Source organism: Cydia amplana, chromosome 5, assembly GCF_948474715.1.
Source record: "Cydia amplana chromosome 5, ilCydAmpl1.1, whole genome shotgun sequence".
Classification (NCBI taxonomy): domain Eukaryota; kingdom Metazoa; phylum Arthropoda; class Insecta; order Lepidoptera; family Tortricidae; genus Cydia; species Cydia amplana.
The window spans coordinates 13,037,663-13,053,339 of NC_086073.1; the positions used below are offsets into that span (position 1 = coordinate 13,037,663).

General features: G+C 40.5%; 1 protein-coding gene across 12 annotated transcripts in view; it reads left to right on the forward strand.

The window, feature by feature from the left end:
• LOC134648085 (protein muscleblind-like) overlaps positions 1–15,677 on the forward strand; it is a 368,389-nt gene that overhangs the window by 307,087 nt on the left and 45,625 nt on the right. The window lies entirely within an intron of this gene.

A 15,677-nucleotide genomic window follows, 5' to 3' on the forward strand; every position in this document is an offset into this window, starting at 1 on the left:
GCACAAATAGTATTTGTAGATAGCCAATGCAAATATCTAACATATTTAGTTGCTGGTGTTGACGTGCAGGTGAGAATTGTCCCTTTCAACTTCCCTTTGTTGACTCGAGCTCAATGAAATATCACTACTGTAAAATGTTTAGACCGCCGGCTTGGCTTCGGAATTCGTGCTTTCTAAAAATGGATAGCTCTAAATTTAATCATTCTACAGAGCATGGATGAAAAATACTGTCGTGCCGTGTCCATTAGACAAAGAATATTTTTAGTTGGCGCTCTCCACTCTCCATACAGTTAGTATGGAGATCCATACAGTTAGTATTCATGCCACTTTCAAGTCTATTTAATTTAGTTATTATTAGAGTGAAATTTAACGCGTGAAGTTAAGTGCTATTGTAAAACGGGGAAATCCATTTAATAAAATGTGCTTAATCTAAAGCGTGAATTGAGCATATTTTGTTGCTTTTTTAACCCAAGTATAATTATGTTAATTTTCTTACTTTTCTCATTGCACCATTTTTACGTCTCTGTTGGTTGCCCTATGGTTGACTGGTAGAGAATGCATTAGGCATTAAGTCCGCCACTTGTACATTTGATTTGTATGTTGTGCAATAAAGTTTAAATAAATAAAAACAATTGATTATATTGTACATAGGGATTGCAATCCGGATCCGAAATGTATGAAATTATCCGGATCTGGATCCGGATCCGCGGATCTTCCCATACATTACGGATCCGTCGTGCAAACCCTAATTGTACAACTTGTACATATTTAGGACAGCCAATCGAAGTTATTAATAGCTTCAGAGTCGTGGTCATATTGTTTCATACACAGTTTATATACCTATTAACTAATAAACAAAAAGTTTTACTAACATAAATCAAATCTTATTGTACTTAAGTTTTTTTTATTTTATAAAAGTGTCCAAAGTATGAATTACCTGTATTTTATAACCAGGAACGGAAATACCGGGTAAATACATACTTTGAAAACGGCTAGCGTTTAGGTACACAAGGAAAACCACTGAATTGTTATTAATAGCTTCATATTCATTCTCGTATTGCTTTATGCAGCTAAACAGTTATAGTTATATTAAATTAAATATTGTAAATATATATGGTTTCAGATTACGTTTTTTGTTGCTTATAGCTAGGTAGCTTAGGCAAGTATGATTGATCACGTACAAAGTTAGTTGCTTTGAAAGTTATAAACATTGAATGGTAACCGGTACCCTCATGAGCAATTAAAAAGGCCGACTGGATGAACGTTTTGAAATTTACGATATTTTTAGTAACCTATTAAGTTTTACCTATGGATATTAAAAGCGTTTAGTTTCTTACTTTTTTGTTCGTATAATAACAATTATCACTCTCTTTATAAGGCGCATGCGAGCTGCTCGAGGTAACTTTGACTCTGCATCCCATTCTGATCCAATGCTTTCAGGCTACAATGTCGGTCGTAGGCAAGTTAATGACAATTAAATTAGTCTATTCCCACTATACCACATCCCGAGTCATCAATAAAAAATACCACGAATCGTTCGCGAATGAGGAGGGGCGGAGGGCGAGGCGGCGCATTCCTACATGCCGCGCATTTCCATCCGATATTGCGCTGCCATTATACCCCTCTCCCCGACCCACACCCCCGCCCGCCCTTTAATTAAACGGTGAGGCCCGAGAGACGTCTCCTACTCCTTCCTGCAACGTGGAAAATCACGTAAATAGCTTCAAACTTACTCCACGCGTTTGGTCCACTCCACTCTCGCTGATAAGAAACTTGTTTGGTTTCCGTGTTTGCACAATTTTCTTGATACGTCGCGTCGTCCTGCCGCATCGAGACTAACAGACAGCGTATAAAAAAATAAATATTATTATTATTATAATTGCACGTATGTATCTCTATCCTGGATTAAAATGTTCAATCATTGACGACTAGTGACTACTTCAGCCAAATTGAAGTAGGGCAAACAAACAAATTCCCTGATGTTTCGTTGCCATGGCAATGGCTAGGTGAAACAATGCGTATAATTCAACGGCGTTAACCTCCTTTCACAGCACATCCGCATAGTAGGTAGCGTAATAAAAGCGGCTGGAATAGGGCCCGTGACGGCTGCGAAGCGACGAAGTCGGGTATCGAGTGTAATGAGCGCGACTTATCTGCGCTCATTTGCATGCGGCTCGAATCAGCTTCGACCTTGGCACCTCGCACGGTGTCCGCACCGTGCCGCCGAATTCGACACGTCGACTTGTTTACGTCACCACACCATGTGCCATAGACGCGCCGTACCTTACCTTGATTTCTCTATGAGTAATCAAGATCATATCAATTACGAATTAGCACCTCGCCTGACCACAATCTTTATATTTTGTACAAACAACAGCTTTTCGTAAGATTTTGGTTTTCGCATGCTATGGTCAGTGATCGTTTTATTTTCATGACAACTTACCTTGGGTTAAATTGATTAAATCAATCTGTATATTTGGCATACCTAGCTAATTTCAACCAAAAAATATATTAATTCGAGTTAATAATAACTTTATAATTTGTATATACGAGGGGCGTTCAAAATATTCTCGGTATTGATATCTTACGACCTCTTCTAAAATTTCTTTCGTTACTGGCCGCTAAGGTTTATTCATTGACATTAAAAAAAAGTATAATTCGAACCGAGATGGTCTTTTGTTTTTCTGCAATTGCTGAACAAACATGAACATCATGTGCGAATTGACAATGTTAACTAAATTAGAACATCGATGCGTGATAAAATTCTTGACAAAACAGGGTAAAAATCAAAAAACCATAAAAGAGGAAATGGATTGTGTTTACCGTGAGTCTGCTCCTTCTTTATCTACCATTCAAAAGTGGTCAAGCGAGTTTAAACGCGGAAGGGAGAGTATTGAAGATGACCCTAGACCTGGCCGGCCTGTAGTAGCTACTTCACAAGAAAATATTGATAAAGTGGAAAAACTTATATTGGAAGATGGTCGAGTGAAGGTAAAATCTATAGCACAAGTAACCAATCTCTCTATTGTTACCGTACATGATATTATACATGACCATCTTAATATGTCAAAAGTAAGTGCAAGATGGGTTCCGCGAATGCTGACTCGGCTTCAAAAAGACATGCGTGTAGCTTGTTGTTCCGATTTTATTGACCTGTGCGGTGAAAATCCTGATGAGGTGCTGCAAAGAATAGTTACTGGAGATGAAACCTGGGTTCATCATTATGACCCAGAGAGTAAACAAGAGTCCATGCAGTGGCACATTAAGGGTTCAGCTCATCCCAAGAAGTTCAAGGTCATCCCTTCAGCTGGCAAGGTCATGGCCACGATATTTTGTGATTGTGAAGGAGTATTACTAATCGATTATAAAGAAAAAGGTGTAAATATCACAGGACAGTACTACGCTAACATTCTACGTCAATTAAAGGATGTAATTAAAGAAAAGAGGCGAGGAAAGTTAACCAAAGGTATTCTGCTTCTGCATGACAACGCCCCCGTCCATACTGCTCATATTGCCAAGGCAGCTATTGTTGAATGTGGGTTTAAAACTGTTACTCACCCACCGTATAGTCCGGACTTAGCCCTCAGCGACTTCTTTTTGCTCCCCAATCTTAAAAAGGATCTGCGTGGAAATAAATTTTCTGACGATGAAGCATTGAAGGCGGCAGTGGAGGAGCATTTTTACACGAAAGATAAAATTTATTTTTACGAGGGATTAAAAAAATTAATTGATCGATCTTTTAAGTGTATGAACATAGGGGGGGAGTATATTGAAAAATAAAAATATCAAACTTTTCGTACTTGTTTGTTTTCATTCTCATACCGAGAATATTTTGAATACCCCTCGTAGACCTGAATTGACCAGCTCCCTAAAAATGTATTATAACTGTCCCTGCAACTCACATGAAAATTAAATGAGCTTATTTATACCAATCATTATTGGCTGACACTGGCTTTTGTAATTACAGATAAATTATATAACCCATCGAAATATGAGCCGTTGCACCGCGTATCTGTACAACCTTGGTACCTGGCACTATGCTTTGCCGAATTTGACCACTTGATTCTTACATCACCGTGTTTCAGACATACGATAACGAAAGTCTAGCTCCACATATATGTCCAACCAAGATTACGTGGCCAAGACCGGTCCTCCTTTTAAAGTCAATGCGGTTGAGCTACTATAACAAGGAAGGAGATATGTATATTAATTGCTTTATTGTGTAAGACAGAGAGTGACTAGCATCTATTTATGGCTTCGAATTGCTTAGAGATAAATATTAACAATTTGCATGCCATACCACCTGTGATTTATGACTTGTGTTTTTGTGCTTACACCAACTGTAATAATCTAATAATTTTAAGCAATAACATTGATTATGACATACCATACGAATGGCTTATATGAGGTTTTCTTCAAAATTTCGCGGCTGTATCCCTCTTTATCTCTTTTATTTTTTAGCATTATCATACAATCACTGAAATGCATCCATACTTTCTTAACCCATTAAGTAAATTAAATAGATAATTTCCCTCAAGCCAGCCAGCTGTGACAAAATTAAGACAGTAGTTGGAATCTCTCGTGGAATCCGGATCTTAGATTAATGAGTAAAATAAGAAGTGAGAATCATTAGTGTGACATGAGGACCTGAGCGCATTAGGTACCAATATTAATGTAGGTATTTACGAAAGCACATACCTAGGTACATTATCCCATGTTATATTTGTAGTTATTTAATATCAAGAACGACATTTTCCCGTAACACCATAACGTTCACATAGTATAGCAATTGCACGATATGAGGTTGAGGAAGGTAGCATTCGATTAAGTTCCCGCCGTTGAGTCATCGCCCCGCTCGGGTGCCAAGCACGACCGCGACCAGAACAATGAAGCGTTATGGAGCACAACTTTCCTCAGTCGCTACTTTTACCGAGATCTTAACGCTCACCCGTTACACTCTCAGAGATCGTTATCCGCACTTAGGTCGCCTCTCCGCCGTCTCGCTGAATAACTTAGATCGACAGGCAATCGTTTCGCGAAAGTGCATTTTCAGCCGGGGGCGAAGCGTCGGGGCCCGATGTGCCACGCTCCAGCCCCGGCAACGCTTTACATGACAATTGCGACGTCCCCGGGGGCTGACGGGGCGCAGGACCGCCGGAGACACGACCTGCTGCCACTGACGCAGATATTCCGCCGTCGTGTACTCGCTCTCGGAGGAACTTTAATTAAAATGAAACCGGACAAAAAATTATTACTTCATTTTTAAGCAAGTGTATTCGTTTTTGTTTTGTTATGTGCAGTCATCTCAATTATATGAACTGAAACGGTCATCAGAGTTGGGGAGCCTTTCTTACGGTTCGGTTTGCATAATTGAATGCGAGCTCACTCGAAGCGCGGCTGTCGCCGTTCTCGATTCGCGTCACGCGCGCCTCCACCCGACATAGCATCCTTAATTGGCCTACGTATTATTTGCCAATTAAAGTGAATTCTCATCGTGGACGTGACACGAAACCTATATGTTTTCTCTGTGAAGAGATTTTCACCCTAAGCACCACCCTAAATTATTGTATGCAAATAAACCTGACACTAAGCCAGCGAGTCCGTCGTTTCGGCCACCGCCGCCCGGAGCGGAGTTGACTCGTGTTCGTGTGTCAACGGTTACTGTTGATGTACTTCTAACTAATGGATTTACTTTACCCGCCTCTAACATTAGCAACTCGTAGCGTAGCTACTACTGATTTAATGTAAACACCTCGAAAGTTTTTTAAAATATCCATCTGTTTCACTTCTATGTATAATATAGTGAAAAATAATAATACAGTAGTACATGTTTGTGTATATACCTAAATAATACTTACTAAAGCAACTAAAAAGTGTGCTACTAAACTTAACCTCGCCATCTTGTTTTACATGGATAGTGAAAGATCACTCACACAAACAAGAGTTAGAGCAAAATCTTCTCACTTTTCAAATGGAATTTTCAATAATATTATTGAATAACTGTGCATTATTTGTAATTTGGCGCAGACAAATGAATATGTTCTACCTAAACATCAAGGTTTAAAGTGCAGAAAATCTACGTATTACGAGAAAATATGCCAATAAAGTTGTATGAAATTCACGCAAGGAGAACCACCTTAACTTAGGCAGCTAGGTAGGTAATATAAGACCCAAGGACAAAGATGTAGCTGTGCTTTGTGCCATCGAAAGCATCCTTAGTTCAGTTACGACAAACGTTTCAGATTCAAGGCCAATCCCTGCTATGGAGTAGGAATGCCTCTCGCTCGCTCCAGGCCGGTCGGTCGGGACGACTGGAATGCGTGCAAAATAAACAAGTCCGACCGGTTTAGCTGCACATCTTGCACTTCGCCATTTTTAGGCAAAGACGCGCGTTTTCTTCTCTTTCTTGCGTTTGATTCCTGTAATATTGGACGTGTTCCACGATATTTCACTGGTAGCCGGTAATGTGATATACACTTTTTAACTCATAGCGCAGCAAACAAGATACTTCGATCAATATACCTAACAGAAAATGATGCCTGACCAGCTGTCGATAAGATAATAATGAGGTTCGCGTCTGAAAATCAATTCACGACTCACACATTTCTTAGAAACCGAATAACGTCTCACAAGCGTCCGTTAGTCAGTGTCGTCCAATGAGGAAAATCTACACCGTGATGTCTCTAAAGTAAAAAGCTCAACATCGGGTGCCGAAGTGGACAATGTGTTACGTTTGCGAGCAGCGACCGATAGCAGACATGATGACAATGCCCATATATCTTCTGCCGAGAGTGATGTATCACCGTCGCCGTCGGTCAAACCAAGCTAACATATTCCCTACTATCTATCTACGTGCCAATCCTCTCACGTAATATTGAAAAAATAGTTCTGATTTAATTGCATACTTAATCCTTAGGTATATCAAATGTATTTGTTTTGCTTTTCATAACATGCCAATATAATTGGAATGTCTCAATGAAGTTACGCATAAACTAGCATACCCTATCTATGCATATGTATAACAAATATTACTGAAGAACAGAAAAAAATCTTAACATCAGTAATATTGTATAATAATTTAACATTAGAATACCTTCTATAACCAGGACTATGTAAGAATCGTAATAAATTTTTTCTTAAATCACTTTCTACGAGTATACCGTCATTGCCAAGCTGAAAAATGTCTGTATATTTACATATACAGACATAGTATAGTGACATATACTCTCGTGGAAATAATACTTTGAAAGAAAATAATACGCTCAATGAAAATAGTAATAGCATCTAAAATATTACAGATGTTACTAAAACAATTTAGTTATTGCGAAAGAACAAATACCGTGGTACTGTTTTCCCGACATTTCCTTGAGAGATCATGTTCGCGGCGCGGCGACGCGATAAGCCTCACTCAATTAGCGCGACGTGAAAAGATGAAGTGGCTAGTGACGGCCGCGGGCCACGCCACTTTTGTACTCCAGCCTTCCATTATTTATTAGAAGCTAGGCTACGCTCGCAGGTCCCTCCACGACACTCCCTCTATGCGATTAAACCAAACTGTTTCACTAAAAGTACCCTAGCAAACATGTCAACGCTCTTGTAAAAAAACATTTCTTAAGGTCAGGGTCGTCAACACACCTTCAGTCTAGACTTGAAAAGAACAAGTATTTTGAAATAGAACAACTTCTCAGGTTATACAAAATAGCCTTATTAATCAACCAAAGTCACGGTAATTGTTTAGATACGTATCGCATTTCGAATAGAAACTGAACCAGTTTAATGACCTTGCGATGGTTTCCGCAATCTCCGGGTTCGCGTGCTTTTGATCATTTGTCTTTTACGACTCTCGTTGGAAGAGCATAAAACGTATATATTGTGTATTATTTCGGTCCGTACAGTCGATTACTTGAGATGTGTGTGTGTTTTTTTAATGTGGCACTTGTGGCAGCCCTGAATATCCACGCATTATTAACTTGATGAGGTTTCCGCGAGTAGGTACAAAGCAAGTGCGTCGTCGTGTTGTGAATAGTTATCGCGAAATAACGTGGATGCAGTTTTTGTCGGGACGGTAGTGTCGACAGGTTCGTTAGGCGAGGTGGCGCCGCTACAGTACTCTTGCTTGAGTGCGCCCCTCCAACTCTTTAACTGCCTACATGGAGGACTCTCCACACTGCACTCTCCTATTATAAACTGCGCTTTTAATGGTTTGCACCGATTTTAATTATTTCACCCAATTCCAACGCGTGCCGCTAAAGAGTTGCGCAATGAATTGTTCGTTGAAAGTAGGGTTTGCAATCCGGATCCGAAATGTACGAAATTATCCGGATCTGGATCCGGATCCGCGGATTTTCCTATACATTTCAGATCCGTCGTGCAAACCCTAGTTGAAAGTGATTTTCACACCGATTCTCATTACTTAATGCATCTTTGAGTGGGTTGTATTTTAATTTATAATAGCATGTTGTTATTAATAGCCACATTTGTGTATAATATGTTAATAAGTGCATTTCACTGACGCCATAATCGTTCCGAAGCGACGTTGACAGGCAACCGAGCGGTTGGTAACATAAAATTATGCTCTTCAACATAGGGACATAATAATATAGCATATATGCGCGTCGTACATTTCACCATCGTACTAAACTCGAATACGAGCGATAATCCCGTTAGCTCGCTATAGGCTGACCGCGTCCGATCCAGCACCAACAAAATCTATTAAGTGCGCCAGCTCGGTCCATCGCGGCGTACGATAATGCAGGCATTGTAGCGTTACCACGGCTCGCGACTAAACGTTCGGATGTGGACCACGACCGCGGATTACCACACGCACAATATTCACCAAATTGGATAATACACTTAAAATACAATCGCGCCATGAAGCGCCATAATCTAGTGGCGCGGCTGCCGATGAACATGTTAATTTGTCGCGGACTAGCGCAGAGGAAGCACGGTCGGATCGCCCAATAGTATCAATATATATCGCAACTACACTTAATTACCGTCTAAAACGTAATTTAAAAAAACACTTGTGTTGGTTAAATGGGAATACCTACTATCATTGGAAATCAATAAAACAGTATTTTTAATCAGTTAAAAATATACTTTTCGTTCCTTAACAAAACAAGATGTTAAATTTATTCTAATTACCCAGTTATATTTGGAACTATTGATGAGCATTTTTCTAAGCATATTTTAGTTATTCGACATATTTAATATGTACCTAGTCGACGAAAGCCTTAGCAGAATTATCTAACTGAAATGTCTAGAAGTGGAATTGAGCGCATAAGATACAGGCTCGGCTCGACTCGCAGCAATATTTCTCAGTTTGACAGGGAGATCACGACGACCTCGCCCCGCGCCCCCACTCGCGTCAGCTCCGCCGTCTTGCAACTTTCCAGGCGCCGCGTTAGTGTTTCGCTTCGCCAAAACTTTTAAACTGTACGCTTTAGGTTCTTTACTGTCTTCGCGGGAACCGTCTATCCGCGTGAAATTTAAACATCTACTTCTCACAGTAATTCGTTGTGTAAAGTTCACTCTGTTCAAACTTTCCACAATAAAACACGCAGGGTAACATCCTAGCTAATAGGTATGGACTTGTGTATCGAACAAACATGCTGGCATAATGTCTTAGCAACAAGAGACTGACGACCGTTACATGTATAATGTGTCGAGATCACGCTACTGGTTTTTCAGAATGCCCCGCCCTACGTCGGTCCTCTTTGAGCGCTCCTCCTTTCGTTTCTTACACGATTCTACTTGTTGAATAGCCACGTGAACGCTTAAGAATTACGACATATTTGATTCGTCGTTCGCTCCAAGCCATACATACATACATAGAAGACGTTATTTTTTATATTGTAAAGCTCTTTTATTATAGTCACGTGCCGGTGGTACATACATAAGTTTGCATAGAATGTTTATACAATTTTACATCAATGGCGCTGAGGAGCAGTGCAACGAGGCCACTTTTATAAGAGTGGGTAACTTGGAAAGTCTCGCAGTAAAGTCAACAAGGAAAGCTCGGCGCGGGCGGTTAGTACCCGTGTCAGCTTAAATCGAAATTTCGCCGTGGGCCGCGAGCGGGTAGCGCCAGTTAACTTGTAACTCACTTTTGATGTATCGTTGTTTTTGAAGAGTTCGGCGCCTTTTAAACATAGCACCAGAAAACTTTTGGGTCACAGTCGTTTCTAGATATCTTGTTGGGATTAAGAGCTTCCTTTCAAACTTTGCCCCGTTCAATTCCTCAATTATCTTACTTCTAATTATAATAAAAATTCATGGCCGTACACTCGAAATCGTCAAAACAATATGAACATCTGGCATATCCTTCTGTACGTGCGAGAAACACGTTCACAACAGAACGGATTCAAATTACAATCGGTCAGTGTGACTTAATGAATGGCGACAGATTGTGGAGCAGCGTCATTGTGCAGGATTACAGGAGCGGGGTCGATAATAAAACAATGCTCGGGCCCGACGGTTTTATGAGCCGATCTCGAGATAGCGCCGGCAGGGAATAAACAGCGCGTAAAGTTACGGCCCACTGTGTCGCAGTTAGCACCAGACAGATCAGACCTTTATCAAACACGAACATCCTCACGTCTGCTATTAAAGTTACAAATTTATTCAAGGTACTTCCTAATCTGTGCCGCCACTGCATACTCGTATCTTTGTCAGAGACACTGTTCAGCTTGATTATCATTACTGGGGTTAGATTTGTAATGTTCATGAATATCGCAATCCTAGCAAATCATTTGAGTTTGCATAACGATACCAAAAAAGACGCGTTGACCATTTTTATAGAAATATGTACCTGTGTTTATTTAATATCCTTCACCAAAGTTGTGAAAGTAATTACGAAGTAGGAACGTGGGAGTTCAGAATTGAAGTACCTTCTTAAATCTTAACATTGTTACTATAACATATCCCGTAATAATCATATAATTTACCCAACTGGAATGCATTTCTGTTATTATAAAAAAAAAAACAAGAAAATGAAACAAGAGAATCGGTTAATAAAGCCAAGATTTTCTGTTGATATCTTTGATGTCTTCCAGTCCGTGGGTCAACTATAATGACAGCAGACAAAGGGCAGATGCGTCTAATACCAGGGAGCGAATCCCATCGATCTGTTATTACATTAGGTTTGGTTCGATCGTCCGCCGCTGTGACCCTATTCCGCCTATACTGTGCCTAGAGTACGAGTGCCTGCCTAATCTAATTCGTTTCCAATTCCTCCGCGGGATCGACTGTGGAATTAACGATTCCATTGTCTGAATTAATTTGTGTTACTGCTCCCTTGATAATAAGTGTTCAAATTTATTTTAATAGTACATTTTGTTGGTTTCAGGTATTTATCATGAAGATTAGCTGTTAAAATTGCGAAATAGATCTTATCAGCAATAATAGGTAAGCGTGAGTCCGCCGGCCGGCTCGCAGTCCTAGGTAGGGCTTTATGTAAATGACCGCCGATAAACCGACCTCCGCCCGCGCGACGCTCATTTGCATTCATAGGCTCGTAACCCTTGCTCTCACTTCCTCCGCATACAACCTCATCCGCGGTGCTAATACAGCGTAAAACTTCTGCCTCGGCTTTCCTACGATAATTTACGACGCCCGCCAAAATACATTGCGCCGATATGAGTTCGGCTTGTATCTGCCAGGAGCGTAAGGAGCGTGAGGTCTCGGTGTTGCCTTTCGATTTACATATTATATTAAACTCACCGTTCGCCGGAACCCCTATTCCGCGTCGCCACCGGCCGTTACGCTCTAACTTTTCTCAATTTTTTCGCCCATAAAGCTCCCCAAACGAAAGTTTGTTCGTCCGCTGCACGAGGTCGAGTGCAAATACGTCGTTTTTATAATTCACTTAGGCATTGACGCATTCCCTAAAAAGGGACTTGTTTTAATACCTACCTATTTCATATCGATGATTGTGGCTGTCGTCTATTTTATTTAAACCTTTAGTTACGTGTTTTTTGGTCCAAAATTAATATACATACCTACACTTAATTAATTTGCTGGGATAAAAATTAATACATTTATTTTGATTTATATAAATAAAAAATATATGAAAACCTACTTACTATCTTAAGAATCCCACTATTTATGATAATAATATGTTATAACTTACCTACCTCAAAAAAACCGCCTCAATTACATACTATAAACATTTTCCGCCACTTCGCATAAAACTGTACAAATTTGAATTAGAAATATGTGAATTGTTTAGTTTTCCTAATGCATTCTTAAATATTGTGATCAGTCTAACTAGACATCTAGTAAATTAATCTATATAGGTGGCCGTTAAGATAGCGGCCGTAGAAACCGTAAATGTTAAGAAAGGGAAGTGAAACTAGCCTCCAGACCCGCCAGGTCATGGTCGCCGTTAAACAATGAACGACTGACTTTAGTGCCTAATCGTTCTCTATCTTATCCACGTTAACCAGAACAGTACCGAAATATCAACCTATATGTTGCGGACCTCGATCAGCCAGCCTTACTACAATCACTTGTCTCGTAAAATAATTAACCTTCGTATGGCTTGAGTACACAAGTATTTTACAGATTTTTTTATTTATTAATATAAATTGGTATAAGACAAGACAACGCAATGCTGAGCAAGAAAATAGCAGTAACCGACAAATGCAACGCAGTTATTATCGGTTACGTCAACAGTCAACTACATAATTCAATAAATAACTAAAATTCATGCAATGCTGGTAGAACATGCAGGTCGCTCTTACAGTCTCTAACTACTTAAACACCTGTTTAATCAGTGTGGTCGGCATTGACTTCCTCCGTCATATTCGTCGACTTATATATTACAATATAAAGCAAGTTACTACGATTAATCCATATAAGAATTTTACAAGCTTATATTAGCGACTTTCTTTTTTTATCGAAAAAGTTGACACTGGCACTTTGGATAAGGGGCTATTCATAAATTAAGTCATTTCAAATTGGGGGGGGGGGTCTGGACATCCAATGATGGTAGCATGACGTAGGGTCGTTAGACGGGGTCATTAGAAGCATGATTTTAGGGGGGGATGATTTTGGATGATTTTGTCAAAAATCGATGGCGTAATTATGAACAGCCCCTAAGTATATCATTCCTATGTGCCATGCCCCTTGAATACCTTAATACTCATAATACGAAATTGGTTGGCTAGTTCCGGTACGGTACACACGGGACAGTGGTTCTGAAGATCCTTGACCGACAGCGACATACGTATAAGTGACGTAATCCTACCCGTACCTTTATAAATAAAACTGAAGAAGGAAGAATAAGCACTTGCGTTCCCTTATCATAACATACATAGTGGCATCTCGCACTCTATATGCGAGTCGGGCTTTTCATATTGTGTTATTAGCCTTACTGTCGTCGGGTGATAATAATAACTGTTAAATGCACATTGTCGAAAGCTCGCGTGACACGCATCTCGGTCCCCCTCGCGGCATTCACCCCACTCGTTAAAACTTTCCGAAATTTGACGCACGCCTACAACCCTTTATGTTATTTTTCTACGAGACCCATTACTCGGTTGCCCAGCATCTCCAACTCTATCCCATTTCACTCTTTATCTCTTTTGAAGACTGTCGGACGTTTTTACACAGTGTCTTTTCTATTACTGGCAGTTTTTCTTTGTGGGTTGATTCCGTGATTCGGGCGTATTAGCGGGTAGATCAGGCGCAGGGTCCTGCGGGGCGCAGCCGCTGCTCAGCCGGTGGCCCGATAGCGTCAATCTAACGCTCAATTAGCCGAATGCGATTATCCGATTCGGATTCAGCGTCGCGGCCGTCTCCACCGCACGCCGCGCCGCTCCAAGACAAGCGCGCTAACTTTATTAATTAAGGCGTGTCTTATCTCTTGTTAGCACTCATTCTATTATTTGTCTTTTCATCGTTCATTTCCATAATTCCATCGGCGAGTAATTACTTACCACTAAAGCGGAGCATTTCCCATTGTGTTTGCATTTATTTTCCCGTTTGACTTTTGCTTTGTAAAGTTTACCTCTTCCTGGTGTTTACGAATGAATGCATTTCAAGCTCAGCTGTTCATTCCCGAACACATATTTACATTAAAAGCACAGTTACTGCATTCGTCTGCATATACAAGAGTTTAGCATTCGTGCGAGAAATGGCTTTTGTTGTTGGTTATATTTGGCATGGACAGATGCGTCAGTCAAGGGGTAGGCGGGCTGGCGTGGTGACCGCGCGGCCGTCGGGGCTGCGACGTCCACTCTCCCCCACTGTGTGTTTAATTAGCTTAATTGACATCGCGAGGCGCGGTGTCCAAGCGTTTGTTTGCAATATCGCGTTACCGACTATGCGACGCGACCCGCCGACGCCAATGATGCCTACGTTAAAGGCTTTCTGAATCGGAAGCTTCCACTAATTCATAACAATTGATTTATGTTAATATATTATAATGTTAATGTCGTTTCACGTTACGACATGCAATACAATTTTTATTAATGTTACCGCATTCTGATAAATAAGGATAAATATGAGTCGCGTCACGGTTTTAAAAAGCGCAGAGTCGACTCCGGCGTACAATGTAGCTATAGACCCGCATCGCGCCGCCGTAATGCCGAGTCAGCATAGCGTCATACGGCGCCGGGAATACATCCTGAATTCGTTCTTCCTCTTCCCATGCGAAAAGGTAAAACGGCCGCGAAATTTATTTTATTCCTTAAGTTGCCCGAATAAATTGTACTCCGTACGTGAACAGACTTTCAAACGAATACATAGAGGGGCATTGAATTTTGAATCGATGGCTATGTAACTAGGCAGGTGCGAATCGAATGTTGTGTCATTCATTAGCCTGTGTTTAACGGCCATTCTGTGTGGGCCGACATCCGCTTATTTGCAGGAACATCCGGTAAAATACAATACGATGTTTTAGTTATCGTTTGTTGAAATATTGATGTTATTTTATACCTCTTATAGCTGACATAGCTCAATGAAAGCTATACCTAGCTACTGTTAATTTTCGAACTTCGAAGTTAGATAACAGTTCTATGACATATTTTGCATTTTAATTAAATGGTTCGTAAATAAGACACGCTGCAGCTTTAAATAGCCACTACGATCAATAGAATACCATACGACCTCCTGTCGAAGTCAGTTACAGTATTATATCGCTAAACGAGTAGGTAAACAATAAAAGCAAAGTTTGCGGTCGGCTTTCACTTTTTGTGTTGACTGATCACGATCAAGTTCGCGCCAGGCGGAGTGTAGTGGTCCAAGTTACTGGATCCGGATCACTTGGCGCTAATGAATATCTCTACTCGACTCCGTCATACGTAGACCCGTGTGATTAATCTCACCCTGAACAAAGGAGTTCGTTTCCGCGTGCCCTCCACACGATCGATCATTTGCCGCCTCGAATAAAAATAATAATTATAATAGGGCGACGCCATTGTCCAAAGCAGGCCTGCGTGTTAGCGATAGTTGTATACTGATATTCTCCTGTATTAGTTAAGTACCTAATGTCCAATGGCATATTGATTTGTAATTAATCATACTATGAGCATTGGTCTAATACTCGACGAAAGCAAACGCAGTTTTTCTATTATGCGTTCAATTTCGTATTCCGGCTCAAACATATTGTTTGAGTTAGAAATAGAATCGATTAATTCTCGGGAAGCTCGATTTTATCCCGCGGCTTGGATTTT